Genomic DNA, 14,868 nt, shown 5'->3' with positions numbered 1-14,868 from the left:
TTAATCCCAGATGCCTTTGAAGAACATCCAGGTAAAGAAGGATTTTATGTGTAGTTACTCACAAAATACCTTTGATGATTTCTTCCAAAAGCAAGATATTTTCTAAAACATCTCTCAAACCCAAACATGTCCCAGTTTCCCAAATTACCCAGGAATAATTCTTTTGTTGTCTCTTTCTTGATCATGTGCATTAAAGGCAGAAAGATAAAACATGCTCTCAAGCATTGCATAGTGGATAATTATATTTTTAAGGATCTTCAGTTACATTATTTTAGCATCTGTGTAATTAAACCAAAGTGAGATTCTCAATTAACAGGTTTTCCTTTTGTCTCTTGGATATAATATCTTCATGGATAGGAAAGTGTTTTCCCTCTTTGAGTAGATATATTTATCCCCATTAAACCAGGAGAAGTGTGGTGCCGGCTTTAATGAAGAAGTCCATCCGTGAGGCAGTGAAGCCAAGGGGAAACATCAGGGTTGCCCATCAACCCCTGTTGAGCACTGCAAAGTAATAACGCTTTCTGTGGAGAGACTGACAGCAAATAGCAAAGGTGTGAAATGAGAGATGAGATTTTCTTTGGAGCTTGTCCAGATTGTGATAGTCTTCTAAGCCCCCTATACCCCACCCCCCACTAGATTTTCCCCATCTGTAGACACTGGCCTGCCAGTCATCAATGCTATTCCCCAGAGCATCCCTGATGATTAAACACCTGTGGCAAGCAGAGCCTCCTGAGTTTCTGCCACATTTGGCTGAAATTTCCTTTTGGTCATGGAAGAAAATTAAAGTTTAAGTTTCAATACTAACCAAATAATCTGCCATGATTATGGGAAACACAACATTGTATTTTGATCAGCTTGCATCCATTCAGTCTGATACATGTGGTTTTCATTGGGAAATTACTGCATTCAGGATACACTTCTTCACTAATTAATGGTTTTGAAGCAGCTGAAAAACTTGGGAGATATGGCTTATGAGAAATGTCACAGCACAGGATTCAGAGAGTTATCTTACCCAGCCTTATCAATAACTAAACCAGTCGTTATGTGGGGCAGGTGATTTTATTGCAAAATTTCTTGCACTAACCTATATTTTCTCTTGTTTTGATGAAGAGGAAGTAGTGCTCAACATTTTTGTAGCTTGAGATGAATAATGCTGTGTGAATTCCAAAATGGAAAAAAATGAATCAGAAAATTATTTCATCTCAGCTTGTTTCCAGATTGAAGCTGATAGCCCTCACTCTGTGAATGAGCTCTGGGAGGTGACTTATTATAAATTTTACAAACAATTCTGCATAGAATGCTAATATCTCAAAACACACTATGGAAAAAAAAAAAAAAACAAAAAAACAAAGTTCCATAGGAAAATAACTGAGAAATGTGGAGATTCACATGGGCTTTTCTTTTGTATATTAAAGACAGAAAACTGGGAAGTCCAATCTGTTTAACTGTGTTTAAGCCATCCTTTTCAAACTTATTTGGACCTCAGAAAGAATATATGCATGCATATTTTTTAAATTACTGATTAATTATCTTTCGTAAATCTTACCTTGAATTCTGTTAGACATGAGATCCTTGGTATCAGAATTTGTTTACTGGTAAAGCCAAATATCTGGAAAAACTAAACAATTTGCATTCAATTATTAGCACTTTCATGGCAATTATTTCTTTAAATTCTCTCCTCAAAAGAGCTGAGTTCATGGGAAGTGAAAAGGTGGGTATGGAGTGAGGTGTACAGTCCCTTTCTGAATTACAAACATAAGGAATTAGTGCCAGGGCCCGGCAGAGATATGGAATAAAAATGGCAGCAATAAAAACTTTACTCCGTTCTCTTTCCCACTCTCATGTGGAAGTGTATCTGGAAAAAGAAGAGGCAGAAACACAGATAAAATGTTCTCCATTAGGCTGTCAACTTCCATCCACTGGGCCTACCCTTCATAATTATTGAACACTTACCATATTCTAGACATTGTGCTTGGCACTTGAAGGCAAAAGCAAATTAAGACAAGACCTCTTCCCACAGTCAAGAAAGAAAATAATTAAAATTTTTAACCGAACTCTAGGCCACATTTTCTAGGGTTCTCTCACCTTCCACAAAATAAAATACTGTTGGAGTTAACACATTTCCTCTCTTTGCTTCTCTTTCTGATCCTACCATCTATTTCAGAATCCCTAATTTTCTCTTTTAAAGTATTCACTCCTTCAAAAAAAGATTAAAAATTTCTTTCAACAATTACGCATAAATCTGTTGAATTATGTATCAGATTAAAAGGACACTAAGCATTATCCTCATGAATATAGAGGACATAAAGGGGACTAAGTAAATTGCGCAAGAATGCTGAATTTGTTTATTAATTAGTGAATTCATTTATTAAAAAGAAATTTATGAAGTTCCACTTTGTATAGTCATGAGTACTAAGTGTTCTCAATACTAAGACCACACAGATGCCTTCACCATTAGCTGGTTCTGGAGAGGCTTATAGTTAATAGAATCATGGATAGATGGGCCCGATCAGCTTAGTCCTAAGTGTTCTATGAACCCTAGTTTGCTTGATCTAAATTGTCTGCTCAAGTCTGTTTAAAGCACTAACTTAATGAATTTGAAGCCATTTGGAAGCCTAATGTGGGTAGAATCCCCTAACAGGCAAAACAGACAAGAGAAGGAGTCCAAAAAGTAAACAGACATAATCATATAAATTGTGGATTTGGAGCTCACCTTAAGGAAAAATTAGCAACAGACTATTATTGTTTCAAGTGCCTATTCTCTGCAATGTGCCATGCAGGAGTCATGAGTGACCCCAAAAAGTATAACTCTTAACTCATAAAATTAAAATTTAGTTGCAGGGCTAAGAAAATAAACACAGATACAGAAACAAGCACACAAACAAATGCCCTAGTTCAGCACTCAAAGTACAGACCTGGAGTCAGGTTAACCAAAACCACAGCAACCAAAAGGAGGAAGAGACTTCTGGGTGTGAGAGGCATCAGAAGTAGTGGTGGTGGGATTTAAGCTGGAACTTGAAAAATGAAGCCTACATAGAAAAGAAATTGCACTGTTTGATTAAGAATATTTGACCAGCCATAACAAAATTGCCATATTCAAGATGATTTGCATATCTTGACTATAAATCACTGTCGGACTTCCAAGGAGCATTGTGGAAAAACTTGAGACCTTCTTCATTGCTACCATTACCCCTATTCCAGAAGCAGCCAAGTTACTCTCCAGGAAAACCAGTTTTATTTCATCCCCGTATCAATCAGGACTGGTCATGCTGGGAATAAAACCAGGGTGACCTCATCCTCCACTTCCTGGCAGTCCCCACTAAATTACTTGACCAGGTGTCCAGCAAACAGCAAAAGGGTAGAGAGAGAAAGTACAAAAGAGTGAATTTAGTCCTCCAACTTCCTTCTCCTCTGTTCAGTGTCAGCATTTTTTATCTCCAAAGAAACTTTATTCCTTTTTAAGAGTAGACTCAAAATTACTGCTAATTTTCTACAAGGAAACTGTTCTTTGAAATATACCATATACCATTTTCTAAACTCTCCCCACCTCCCCACTTTCGTAATGCTGGCAATGCATTGGCTGTGAACATGTAAGTATAGTTGCTTTTGAATGCTGCAAGGTAAATGCAGAAAATGACAGCTTAAATGGAATCATTAAAGCAGATGTAGGTAATATCTGAATGCTACCAAGCCTTCTTTGCAAGGCAATAAAGTCTTTATTTTCAGTTCTGATGCCTTGCACCTTTTCAGGGTAGCTGACAACCTATCATTTCTTACTTTTTTCCCCCCATTTCCAGCATGAACTCAGGGGCCTCATTTCTATCTTAAGTTGCAACCTGTTGATTGGTGGAAAAGGGAAGAACTGTATACAGTTCCACCCTAAGCAGTTATTTCTGGCAGTGCAGCAGTGAGCTCTGTCAGCTAATTCAAAGACATTAGTGTGAGAAAGTCACAACAAAATTGCTACCTGTCCATATACTGGGGGCACCACAAAGTACAAGTTTCAGAATAGCACCAAGACAGACCCAAGAGACCACATCCTGGTTTTGAAGAAGCCAGACTTTCACAGTAGTATTTTGTATTTCTTTAAGTTTATCCTTCTCCATATAGTTTTCATTATACTTTCCTGTCTTCTTATGAAGAAAGCAGTTGGATGTTATTACCTACAATAAGGATAGGGAAATGGAAACTTATATTGATTTTTAGAAATATGGTAAAAATAGTTAATTGCAATGTTAGGTATTTAGAACATGGTATTGGGGTTTGCTTTGGGGTTTGTTTCTGTTTTTTATTTTACCAAACACTTATATAGCGCTTTGTATAGGCACTTTCTAAGTTGTTTTTGAATATCAACTCATTTAATTCTTACAACAACCTCCTAAGATCAATACTATTATTATCTCCCATTTTATAAATGAAGAAACTGAGGCCCAATGTCACAAGAGTGGTTGTAATGGCAGAGTTAGAACTCAAATCCAAAACTCATGGCTCCATGGAAGATATACTACGAAAGAATGAGAAAGGGACACCTGGGTGGTTCAGTGGGTTAAAGCCTCTGCCTTCAGCTCAGGTCATGATCCCGGGGTCCTGGGATCAAGAGCATCAGACTCTGCTCATCGGGGAGCCTGCTTCCTCCTCTCTCTTTCTGCCTGCCTCTCTGCCTACTTGTGAACTCTGTCGGTCAAATAAATAAATAAAATATTAAAAAAAAAAAAAAAGAATGACAAATAAACCTAGCTCTTTGATTCTGGGGCTGTTGACTCCCTCACTCACCCAACCTACCACTGAACAAACCTTTATTGAGCAATCACTACCAGCAAAGGGCTATATTCAGTGTTTGGGGCATCAAAAGAAATATGACAAATACAATCAATCTTCATTATTCATGGATTCCGCATTTGCAAATTCACCTACTGCTATAATTGATTTGTAATCCTAAAATCAATGCTCACTGGCTTTCAGATAATTTGCAGACATGCATGGACATGCCCAGAGCAGTGAAAAATTCAAGACTCCAACGTGCATTTCCCAGTTGAGGTCAAATAAAACAAAGCTCTGCCATCTTGTTCCAGCTCTTATACAGAAATGACCAGAGGATGGAGACAGTAGGAAGCAACACAGTGTAATACAAGAAGCTCCAGCTCTGAGACCAGTGGAAGGGGTTTGAATCACAACTCTGGCACCTATTAATGTTGGTCTCAGGCAAGTTACTTAACATTTCTGATCAATTTCCCCTAGGAACTGTGGTTCAATATTCGCTAAGTCACAGTTTGGGTGACTTTATAGAATAAAAAGAATTATAATAATCTCCTTCATTCAAGTTACTTACATCTTAAGGGAGAGGAAAAGACAAAGATATACCAGAAATTATTTAGGTAACTAGGCATATGTGCAATATGTAAGAAGGGCAAAATCACTGAGTGGCAGTACATGATTTTAAAGCTTCAAGTAGGCAAGTTGAAATGGTCAGTGTAGGCATCAGGGAGAAGATGGAATTTGGGACTCAAAGTAACAAAAACACAGCCAGAAGAAAATCTCTCCAGCCTTGGAGTTTTCCCATGCTCTTGGCTTTTATTAACTGTATAACAAGACCCCTTTGGATGGTGGCTACCATCCCACTGACTAAATTAATTGAAGGCTTAATTGCAGAAATTTCAGACTTTCTATCATATCTTTACAATGATACAAGGTGACCCTGAATCTTTAATTAGAATGATTCCATTGTCAAAAAAGTGAGCCACCTGGGCACAACTGCTGGTAAAATCTGTAAAAATCACAGATACACCCTCAGAAACTTCATGAAAAGGCAGATGCTGCATCTCCTCCTCAGGGTATCTTGACAAAGTGGTCACTATCGGCTTGACAACCACAATCACGGGGACACACAAGGAGAAATGCTGCCTGCTGCCTGCCCACAGTAAGATGAACCACAGTCTTGAGAGAATCTGGAGATAGCAGGAGAGGCTCTTGGTCTCTATGCATTGTTTTGACTGGTTACAGCTGTCATTAAGGGGTTGAAATTGTAGAGTATATCTTTCAACAAAGTTCCTACTTTCTCTCACCTGTTTAGAGACTGTAGAAATTTTTAAAATATTTTGACACAGAAATAAAATGTTATACAATATTTGGTTGTCCTTGTTGCTAGGTATAATCAATCATAGAAGAGACACATGGGAGAACTGCCACTGGATCTATAACCTATAAAATAGTCCTTGGACATTGTGGAGATAGAAAAATAGGCAGGGACTAGATGGGAGGACTGGTCTGGAAGAATCAGCATATTGGAATCAAGTGTGATGGAACTAGAAAAACTTGAAACTGACATGTCATGTTCTGAGCTTGATGAGATGAGGAATAATGTAAAGTGGGGATGAGCTTAGAGTATAAAGTTATAAGGTTTTGTGGAAAGTGTGTAGGACCTGTACCAATTCTGAAGATGGATATAATTATTGTGCCAAGTTGAAAATGAACTGCAAAGTTACTACAGGCATCCCTTTCTTTTTTTGATCCTATTAACTTAGAAGATATTAACTTCTCCATCCATAAAAACTTATTACTCTTTATCTTTCTTTTCAAAACATATAAAATACTTGGGTCTGACTATTCCACTAAAGAAAGAATCATCATACTGGCTCATGATATTGATAATTCAAAGTACTCCCTAAATCACTTTGACCATAATGCGATGAATATTTCAAGCAAGAAACACACACAGAAAGAGAGTGGGGGGAAAAGAGAGAGATGGGGTGTGTGTGTGTGTGTGTGTGCACACACATGCATGCATCGAGGTCATCTAATTGTTTTACTTCTTTAGTCAGTTGGTTAACATCGATCTTTTTTTGGCATACTGCTAGTGAGTACATAAAATAAAATATGTGCACCGGGATATGGTCCTGACAGAGTAATCATAATAGAAAATGAGGTGATCTACTGGTAAAACAACATTATACCCAAAACAACAAATCAGAGTCACAGTGTAATTACTGTTTTCAGACCATGTATATTGGGCCCATTCCCCAGCAGCCAACCAACAGCACCACATCATTATCTCCCCTGCTCACTTGGACACCAGGTATTAGCATCATGTCTTACAATTCTGGAGACTAAACCAATTAAGGCACAATTTAAAGAAAGTATTCATAAATATTGTACCAGGGTGGTACTGACACACCTAAGTATTTAAAAAATACTTTTAAAAGTATTTAAGTATTTTAAAAAAATAGAATATGGCCCCAAATATATGTAATCCATTTTAGGAGAAGAGGTTCCATAGAGCAACTTCTGCATTATGAATAAATATGCAAAATCAAAAGAGTAGCCCAGTTCAAATCTCTCTCCTACTCCTCTGATATACTTCTCCATGTCATATCCATTTTCATATGAACAACACAGTAATATAACATCTGCATTGCTAAATAACGCTACTATGTTCTAATTTCTTTGGAATGGCATGAATAAAATCTTTCTACTCCTGTTTATTAGAATTTATTGATGACAATCCTTTGCAAAGTAGCAGAAGGTATAATTAATTCTGGTACAACCCTAAGTTGGATACAGAAACTCAACAGGGTTTACTTTTGACTTCAAATGATCTATCACTTGATAATGTGGAAGGGAGGCAGGAGGAGGAGGATATGAGCTTCCATAACTTCACTCTAAACTGCTTCAATGCTATCCCACGCAGTTAATGTTATATACACACTGTCAGCTATATAATACAATCGTACTTTTCTTTATTTCACGGAGATGTTTGGATACAATGTTCTGTAGGGGAAAAAAAAAAACAGTATTTCAAAGTTTGGGCAGGAATTTTACTAAAACAAATATTTAGAAATCTCTCTAACTCATCATAGGACTCCCACCATTACTCCTACTACATTCAATTCTCTTTGCTCAGGACATCTGCTAGACTGGAATACGGATGATTTCACAGTTATATGAAATGAAAACTAATGCAGCATTTCAGTAATTCCCCCACATAGGCTGCTTATATATATGCACAATCTTCATCAACAAAAGAAATGATATAGTTATGTTACACGTATAGTATCTGATACACCTTCAGCTTGTCTTACTGATGAATGTGGTTGCTCTGAAGGAGGAAGAAGCGAATAGGAAAGTTGTTATTCTGGGTTTAATTCTGACAGATAAAAAATAATAAAGTAATAGTTTAGAAATAAGGCAGGATCAGTGGGTGTGGTGCATAAACAATGAATTTTGGAACACTGAAAAGAAATAAAATAAAATAAAATGAAAAAAAATTTTTAAAAAGAAATAAGGAAGGAAAGAAAGTGATCGTGTCAACCTGGAATTCATAACATTAAAGAGAGGAGCACTTGGATATGTGTATTTTGGAAGAGAATGTGATGTCAAGGAAAATAGAGATATGGTGCCCTGGTGAGTGCTTTTTAAAGGAAGTAAGACTCACAAGAGTTGGAAGTGTCTTTAAATTGCAATTTATTATGTCTTTGAAAATTATCTCAATTTTCAAGGCAGGCGAGAGGTAACATGCAAGAAAAAGGTGTAGCAGTAATGATGCTTCTGATAAGGGCAGATTACAAAGATGAAAGGAGGGTACGTTTCAACTCGCTAAAAACTGAGCTATCAAAGAATAAGATGGGCTGTCTCAGAAAGTGCAGAGGGAAGAAAAGAGAAGTGTTCTATATTATCTGAAAGGTTTCTTTCCACTTGAAGATTCTGTCATTCCACGTTACGTGGAAATAGATTTTCATTCATTAAAAAAGTGTTTTTAGTCAGTGATTTCAGACAATAATAATTTAAATATGGGAATGGTGCCTTGGGATTTACAAAGTGCCATGATGTGCATATCAATTCTCACCACAGCCACCAGAGATCACTGTCTCTAGATTATAAACAGCAGACTGAGCCCTCCAGAGATTAATCCTTGGCCCTAGGGTATCACATTTGCAGGACTCAGGACAAGAATGCAACTAAAGGCCCACATACCTTATGACTAAATAATATTTAAAAGTTATAAATCAAGCAACAAACAGTTAGAGCTCCATATTTAAACTCCCTCCTCCCTTGGAAAATGTATCTTCAAACCACAATGTCAAAAATATATGTACTTTTTTATGACTAAAATTTGGCAACATATAAAAGATGGCTGAGTTTATTATTAATAATTATAATTATAGGTCTGAATGTTCTATGGATAGACCTGTGATATTTAAAATTATGTTAATAATTCATAAGTTACATATTTATTACACCAAATGTATTTCTTGACTTCATTTTAATAAAATTACTAATCTTATTGTTACCAATATTTTCACATAATTTGGATTTTATTGAACATAATGATCTATACATTTTAAATGTAAATGTATTCAAAGTATATACATTTTAATATATTTTGACCAAATATAAATATAACATAAAAATATTTTCATGTCTATTTTCTAAAGTTTTCTCCTAAAGTATTAAAAATTAAAAGGTACAATATCAGTAATAATTAGTGTATAAAACTTTTGGAACTATTATCTTCATAAGCTAATTGATCTAATAATTTGAAAATACAGTAAGATATACTAAATATTTATTAAAAATATTCACTACTAGCTTTCAATGTCTGTCTAACTGTCAAGGTAAAGAATCAGTATTACTCTTCATGTTTGTTACATATAACTAAAACTATATACATACTAATTTGAAAATAATATAAATTGCTTAATATTATAAAATTTCCCTAGCCACCATGGCACTTTGTGTGTACCTCCAGAATCATGATGTGGAACCTGAAGAGCAGTAAGAAATGGACCCCAGCTCTACTGCAGAAATTAACTGTATCAATGCCTTCTTAGAGAAGATCTGACAAGCTACTTAATTTGTCTTTTATCTTAACTATATCCTTTCTCTGCTCAAATCCTTCCCATACTCCAAAGCACTGCTTGCCTCTGGCTTCCACAGTGTTCGATCTACAAGCCTCCATGACATAGGTGCTTGATATTTTGAAGACATAGAGAAAGAATGGTGTTAAGTTATGAGAGCAGATATTTACAGTCATGACCCATGCTGCATCAGACCCCAAGAGAAAAAGGCACACAAGTACTTTTAAAGCAACTGATCAGAGGCACCTGGGTGGCTCAGTGGGTTAAGGCCTCTGCCTTCAGCTTGGGCCTGGGATTGAGCCCTGCATTGGGCTCTCTGCTTGGCGGGAGCCTGCTTTCGTCTCTCTCTGCCTGCTTCTCTGCCTACTTGTGATCTCTGTCTGTCAAATAAATATATAAAATCTTCAAAAAAAAAAAGTGCAACTGATCAATTTTGCATGTGTAAAGTAAGTTAATCAGAGAAAGACAAATACCGTATGATTTTATATGGAAATTAAGGAGCAAGACAGATGAACATAGGGGAAGGGAACGAAAAATAAAATAAAAACAGAGAGGGAGGCAAACCACAAGAGATTCTTAACTATAGGAAATGAACAGAGGGTAGCTGGAGGTGAAGCGGGGTGGGGTAATTGGGTGATGGCATGAAGGAGGGCACTTGATGTATTGAGCACTGGGTGTTATATGCAACTGACGAATCACTAACTTCTATCCCTGAAACTGGTAATATACTATGTGTTAACTAAACTGAATTTAAATAAATTTTTTTTAAATGCACATAAGTGGTAAAGCGATTTTTAATTTCGGCTAAAATATAGGACATCTAAGGTACCCTGAAGTACTATAATCAATTAATGGCTTTTTAGAAAATGTTTCTATCCCACCATTAGAGTATATATACTTATTTAATTCATATTGAAAGGTAATTTGGAGTAAAAGTGCTATCAAATCAACTCTGTGGCCAGCTACAAACTAATCTGTCAAAATAAAGAAATCTATTATTTTAGTGGGCCCATTAAAGTTTGTACATGGAAATATGAAATTAATTTTTAAAGTCAGATGTCTAAATTAGATCCAGTTTTATGGAGAAACTCTTTGAATCTCCAGTACTTTCTCCATCTACCTGGAAATTCCTCTGAACTCTAAGTAGAGTTTCAGAATGAATCTATGCATCTGCAGGACCCTCACTCACACTGATAAAAATACAGTTTCCTGAGGACTTAACTCATTAGAGCAGAGTCAAGTAAGTCATTTTAGAAAGATTCTCAAAGATGTTTATTAAAGCAAAACAAATATTTTATTATTCTAAGTTACCCAGAATATGTCACCAAACAAAAGTTTTGGTTTCCTAGGCTCTAGTGTGACCCAGAGAATAAAAGAACCAGTACAATGAGGGAAGCAGGTGGACTCTGAAGCCAGGCTGCCCCAGTCTGAACCCAGCATGCACTACCCAAAGCAGTGTGAGGCAACACATTACTGAACTCTGCTTCTCCATTTTCCCTTCTTTAAAATGGAGATGGTAATAGTGCCAGATGATAACAGTGCTCCTACCACACAGGGCTGGAACGAGAATTACATGAGTTGATCTGCCTAAGGCTCTTCCACCAGAGCCAGATACCTCTGAAACACTCAATGAGCATAAATTATTGTTACAACAGATTTGGCAAAAGAGTGATTGATAAAGGATTTAAAAAAAAAAGGAAACAGAGAAGAGCAAGAAAAACAAACAAGCAGAAACAGGGTCTCTTTTCTGACTCAATATCTAGAAAAAGAAAGCTGCTAATTGCTTTTCTAATCTGATGACTGTCAATTCATGATAAGCATAGAAAGGAATACGTGCTCCATTATGAATGGTCCACATTTTCCTCCTAGAATACAGGAATGCAAATCAGTAGGGGATCAGAGTGAAAAATCAAATGACCAAGCAGTGAAGGGTTTTTTTAAAGCCTAAGTGCAGGACATGGCCCATCTGGAACTCTACAACTTGGGGAGGTGAGTATGACCATGACAGCTAATGGGGAAGGATTTATGATCAGTGCCCATCGCCAGCATATTATTCACCAACTGCTGACAGGCCCAACCCTTGAGAGCGAAATGAGTAGGGATGATATCAGTCACTCTCTGTCACTCGAATTGCAAATCTTCTAGTCAGCAGGAGAAACCCAGAAGCTGATACAAGAAAGGGAAGTGTCAACAGGTTCAGCTGTGGCTGGAGGTGCCCCTGATGGGTCAGAAAAGGGAAATAAAGACAGCAACACTAATTGATCCAGCTGTGGATGAACGAATCAGTGGGGCCCATGAACTCTTACCATTGGATCTGAAGGGTGACACCAGAAAAGCACGGGCTGGAGTGTCAGAGGAAACCGGTTTCCAATCTCAGCTCTACCACTTAATGGCCTTGGGCAAGCTACTTAATATCTCTAAGCCACCATTTACCCATCCATAAAATAAAGATAATAAAATCAACCTCACAGGGCAGGGTATAGAGATTTATTAAGATAATAGATAGGATACGTCTGGCACAATGTCTGGCAAGCTGAAGGTATTCTATAAACCTTAATCCCCATTCCAGGAGGTGCCCTAGCGGGCTCACAGCCAAGGGAGGTTGGGGTGGGGGGAATGCAATTAAATAAGCAGTTACAAGCTAGAGATGAGAAAGGGACTTCAGAAGGACACAGTGGGAGTTCCCCAGTCCAGCCTGGATAAGTTATGAAGCAGCAGAAAAAGAGATGCTCAGGAAAGACTCAAGAGGGGAATGTGGGCTACTGAGTTCAAGATAGCCAGCAGGAGGGACAAAGAACATAAGGCAAATGGCATAAGCCAAGGCCTGGATACAAGAGAAATCAAGGAGTGGCTGTCCTGAACCTCAGTCGTGCCACAAATTCTTGAAGTCACAGCTCCAAATCTACATAGCCATCTCTCCTCGACTTCGATCTGGCTTATTTCTCTAGTCACGGTTTAATCCACTGTTGAAGAATAATATCCACCTATAATACAGTATTATAATGACACACATAAACAAGGATTAGCCTTCCGGGCTTTACTAAAGGACAGCAGACTGGAATGACCTGGCCATTGCTGAACAGGAAAATCCCCACTGTTACAGTTCACTGTGCTACTACACCTGAAGGATCAGTGCATAACTATTGCTCTCTCCATCCCCTACTCAAAAGCAAACAGATAAAAACAAATAAATGCAGTTTGCTCTATAAAGGAGAACAAGGCAGCTGTCCTCTAAAATACCCAACTCTTGAAGAATCTCTGTGAGCATACAGAGAACACTGGGATTAGTGCTTACTGTAAAGGAAATTTTCACTCAGGCCTCTTTCTATCATCCTCATTAATTTCTAACAAGGAAGAACAGCTCTCATCTGATTGCTAAGAGTCAGAAACATAAAGCCATTTTTTTTTCTTACTAGTGATCAAGATCACTGCCTGTTACACATCAATGCCCCAGTTGGGGACAGAGCTCCCACTTCTGCCCCACATGCTAAACCTCCAGGGCAGGATCTGTTTCTTTGGACCTACCCAGCCATCCTGCATCTTGTCTGCCTTTCTGACTCCCTACATGGTTAATATGCCAAGCAGGAGTATTTAGGGCCTGCTTCCTAGAAACCACCATTCTACTCTTCTCTAACTTCCTTCACTCCATATGCTATAACTAGGGCAAGGAAGAACAGACTGGGAAGCATTCTGCATTCAAAACCACTTTGGCAATCCCTGACTATCTGAGATTCAGAGGAGAGGAGAGAAGTAGCATAGACTACCCTGATCCAAGTCATGTGCAGCTTTCCTTAGAGCACTGCACTGGAAATTTGGAAATAGTAGCACAATTATCAGCAGAATAATAGTTTGTCTTGCATTTTTACTTGGTTAATTGTGTGTATCTATCTCCTGCAATAATCCCAGAGGGAGGAGAGTTTAGAGGTATAATGAGGCACAAACCACCCCCCAATCCCTAACAGTGATAAGGACTGAAATCAGATTTATAAAATATAAGATCAGTGTTAAAAATATAGAAATGGAGAAAGTTAATATAAAGAAACCCAGAAAGAGGCATGATAACAAATAATATTTTTTTGATAAATAATAGGTAGAACATGGTGATTTTATGGATAATCAGTACATGTATCTGAAAAATTTTTGATTATCTACAGGGCGCCTGGGTGGCTCAGTGGGTTAAAGCCTCTGCCTTCGGCTTAGGTCATGATCCCAGGGTCCTGAGATTGAGCCCCTCATTGGGCTCTTGGCTCAACAAGGAGCCTGCTTCCCTTCCTCTTTCTCTGCCTGCCTCTCTGCCTACTTTTGATCTCTGTCTGTCAAATAAATAAAATCTTTAAAAAAAATTTACGATATCTAGGAATATTTAAAGATTATGCAAAAATCAATCAGGGGGTTAATTAATCAATATTTATTTGGGGAGGGCACCTGTTTTGAGATTACTGGGATATTGGAGAATACAGTAGTTACAATAATGTTTAGATACTTCCTAAATAAATGGGCTATGCTATATAAGTAATTCAAAAGAAAAAGTCTATGTCTTCAGGTAACATGGCTGGGAACAAACTTATTTAGAAACACAAGCATTTCCTCTGAAGTCAATAAACCCTAGTTCAAGTCCAAATTGCAATATCCGAAGGTTTCAAATCCTACTGAACTTTAGTTTTTTCAACTCAGAAAGGGAATTATGAAACCCACCTTATCAGGTTGTTGTTCACATTAAAAGAGGTAACTTATGTACATGATGATTTCTGACACTGCCTGGCTTACAACAGAAGTTCAAAACCATGAGCTACCTTTCTTTTTATTCCTTAGGAAGGTTAAACTTTATCCATGAGAAAGCTGATTAATAACAGTACGGAACATGGCAAGAACCAGCTAAGCAAGCACCACATTCAGGCTGCAGATTTTGAGAAGGCCAGTCCATTTGTAGCAGTAAGGAAAAATTCTGCAAAACAGAAGAAGTAAACCAGGATTAAATCATAAGAGAGGGTGGGAAACTCTTCCCATTTGGTCCCAA

The 14,868-nt window shown here is 37.5% G+C and overlaps 1 long non-coding RNA gene across 1 annotated transcript in view; it reads right to left on the bottom strand.

Moving 5' to 3' along the window:
* Nucleotides 1–205: 205 nt before the first annotated feature.
* Nucleotides 206–14,868, bottom strand: part of LOC125082481 (uncharacterized) — a 42,466-nt gene continuing 27,803 nt past the window's right edge. The window contains exons 3-6 of the long non-coding RNA XR_007121984.1: nt 3,968–4,163; nt 1,547–1,618; nt 806–954; nt 206–532 (exon numbers count right to left, since the gene is read on the bottom strand). This is a non-coding gene — a long non-coding RNA (uncharacterized LOC125082481). The remainder of the gene's footprint in view (nt 533–805; nt 955–1,546; nt 1,619–3,967; nt 4,164–14,868) is intronic.

This window comes from Lutra lutra, chromosome 12 (genome assembly GCF_902655055.1).
Source record: "Lutra lutra chromosome 12, mLutLut1.2, whole genome shotgun sequence".
Taxonomy (NCBI): Eukaryota; Metazoa; Chordata; class Mammalia; order Carnivora; family Mustelidae; genus Lutra; species Lutra lutra.
Note: the sequence above shows the minus strand (reverse complement) of the source record. Positions and strands in the feature narration are given on the sequence as shown.